General features: G+C 32.5%; 1 protein-coding gene across 1 annotated transcript in view; it reads left to right on the top strand.

The window, feature by feature from the left end:
* Nucleotides 1–3,343, top strand: part of LOC106873299 (neuronal acetylcholine receptor subunit alpha-10) — a 1,066,434-nt gene that overhangs the window by 441,883 nt on the left and 621,208 nt on the right. The gene's annotated exons all lie outside the window — the stretch shown is intronic.

Genomic DNA, 3,343 nt, shown 5'->3' with positions numbered 1-3,343 from the left:
TATATATATATATATATATATATGTACACATATTCTTAAACATACCCTCGCATACACATATACACACATACATATGTACTTATATTGTGTACATATTGTAAACACATGTACATAAAATTGAAGGAGAGGGCAGTAATATTTGTCAATAGGTTACTTAAATTTCATCTATTCTGTTTATGAAATACTTCATTCTATTTCTGAAATGAAATCATCTTCTTTATCCCCTAAAGCCCAAGTCTGTGATACACACTGGCTGTTTTCTTTCGAAATGAAAAAAATTCTTATATTTTACCAAAACGATTTTTTCTCGCATCCCAGCTAAACCTTAGAAGAAATTATTTCCCGCTAATGAGGTTGTTGAAGAAGGAATAAATTTGAAAACTTCTGCCTCGCGTCACTATAGAAATATAATGTGATCCAAAAAATGGATTGATAGTCACAGAAATACCTAATTTGTTATTGCACTATATCTATCTTAGAATAGGTATATATATTTATTGATGCATGTATATATGAATATATATATATATATATATATATATATATATATATGTGCGTGTGTGTTTTCGTGTGTGTGTGTCTGTACGTGCCTTTTCGTGTGTGTTAATATGTGTGTGCAAGCGTTCATGTATTTGTGTGGAGTGTAAAGCATGTATGGATATGTTTGTGTATGTATGCAATTAAGGGAGTTCAATGAGCACAATCATAGAAGCATCAGATACGATTTTTGTACCATTTGTTCGAGCGTTTTAATTCCTGAGTTGAAATCAGTCTTATAATGAGTCGATTTGATAGGCTAAAGTCTGATCTCTCAAACTTAGTGTCCTCGTGTCAATCTCAGAAATAAATATCGTTTTCGAACTGCAATCCTGTGTCAACTTTCGATATTTTTGTTAACAAAAAAAGTAAAGGTCTAGTCTGTATCTGATGCTTCGAAACAGATTTGCTGACGTGCCAGTGAAGAAACGTCAAAATCTACCTCACCTTATGTCTTTGTTTTTATTCTCTACTTCCGTAATATTTTTTTAGTGAAGTTGAAGATCTAATAATTTCGCATTAGTTTCATTAACAAACAAAATCTAATATTTAAGCAGCTACTGCTGGTGTCCAAGTTCCATATGTAACCTGGACACCAGCTGTAGCTGCTTCAATAGAGTAGAACAACTTTCTGAATATATTCTTCCAATTACAAGAGTGTGCATTCTGTTTTTATTTCGAAAGGTGTCTCGTATTTTTCTGTGACCTTGCAGATCATATTACTGCAATTATTTAGCGATGGCGAAGTCAAATCGTTGAACATTATCAGAATAATTTCTCTACTTTTCATGTTTTTAAAATTTTATTATTGTTGTTATTGTTATTGGTAGTCGAAGGAGAGGGGCGATGGTGGTTTTGTTAATGGCGCAGGCAGTCATTCTACAGCTGTTGATGCTAATGTTATCCTTCTCCAATACATCTACTATGGTCTAATACATAATTGACCCGAGATGTTTTAGCAGTAACGGTCAGATCTTTTGAGACAAAACTAGATCAATGTTGTTGCATATGCTCATCAGTTTATAGAATATTATTGAGGTCTGCCTGAGAATTGGCTTTTGTTTCTAGTATTCTGAGAGATTACAGAAAACTTGCATAGTTATTGCTTTCTACCCTCCTTTTGACAAATGTTTTTTTCATATATGTTTTTACGTTCCTTGGTAGATTTATCCTGTTTTTCTCCAGTGATTAGACTCTTATTTGTATTTTTCTTTGTGTCTATAGCTAGTTTATAAATATATTTACTGACTTCCTACTTTCCCTGCATGTTCCTCACCTTATAGCAGCTACACAATTCCACTTACATCGCTTCTTTCGTTTTCTTTTGTTTAAGAATATCCATTTCGTTTGTTTACCGCTGTGAATGAAAAATTTAGATATCTAGTATCAACGTGGGATATATGCAATTTTTGCGTGTCTTTAGTTAATTCTATATTTATCGAAAGTTCGAAATAAAAATTACCATTGCTTCACATTCAGCAAGTTATTGGTATATTTTTGAGACAGAGTTGTTTCGGATGAAGGAAATGTACATCTATATTTCTCACAAGGTTATATATATAACGTTGTTATCACCAGTGAGCAATCTTCACTCCTTGCTTAAAATATCATACCAGGTGTTTTTGCATGATGTTATTTGTGTATGCTATTTCGCTACAAAACATTAATAAACAGAAACTCAAGCCCTAATAGAATACACAAAAGGTCTCTACAAACTGTGTTACTAGTTAGAGAATAGGAAATTAAACTCTACAAGCTAAACTATGGATTTTTAGTCACATGAACCCACGTATTACATTGATTTGTAATTGACAGACGAATTATAGCGCCCTCCGCTAACCTTTACATTTTTTCTACTGATAAATTTGAATGTTATAGCTTGTGCATGCACATGCGCGCTCAAACCTATGTGTTTGTGCATGTTTGTGTATGTGTGTGTATAATACGTGTGTGTTTGTTTTTTTGTGTGTGTGTGTGTGTGTTTGTATGTGTGTGTGTGTGTGAGAGAGTGGATATAAGTAGATATATATTTGTATAATTGTATTGGAATATGTGGATTCATTGGACCGCGTAGTTACCACATACAATCCAGCTGTAATCCTTATATGTAGTTAATAGATATACTCACATTTAATATCTTCTGATATTTTGTGTTTTTTATATGCACACAATTATTAGCACATTATCATAATTGGTATCATATGTGAAGAATATGCTTTCTTTAATAGAACCACAGTATATCATTTTCCTGAGATTTCCTTTATAACGACACAATCCTTGTAATATTTTCGACCTTTTTTCGACCTTTTGTACATTGTACATATAAGACATGAATTGTGTCTCTGTGTTTACAGTTGAATTGCTGATGTAAGCTTGATGGTATGGTGGTCAAATGAGCTACCACTATTGCTGGGCAGTAATTTGTAGATAAAAAAATGTATACTGTAATGCTGAGCAGACATATTAATGTAAACACGTATACATAGTTTGTTGTGAACTGAAGTTAATAATGTATGAAGAATGTTGCAAAACGTTCATTGGAGTCACGTAACTAAATAGAATTATATTCACCTCTCATACCTACAAGTTTTATGATTTTATATACATCTCACGGAGTATCTGCATCCACCGAATGTTCTCGATGTTTTTCTTTTATTTTTTTGTTACATGAAAGCTTACATTGTACTAATTTATTAATTCATAAATACGTGGACAGATAGCGCAGTCCGTAGGATGAGCTTGTTGTGACAGCCGCATGATTCTCTAATTCTGTCTTCTAACACTCATATATATATATATATATATA

This window comes from Octopus bimaculoides, chromosome 1 (assembly GCF_001194135.2).
Source record: "Octopus bimaculoides isolate UCB-OBI-ISO-001 chromosome 1, ASM119413v2, whole genome shotgun sequence".
In the NCBI taxonomy this organism is placed as follows: domain Eukaryota; kingdom Metazoa; phylum Mollusca; class Cephalopoda; order Octopoda; family Octopodidae; genus Octopus; species Octopus bimaculoides.
The sequence above is the reverse complement of the archived record's forward strand: the minus strand, read 5'-3'. Positions and strand labels throughout refer to the sequence as shown.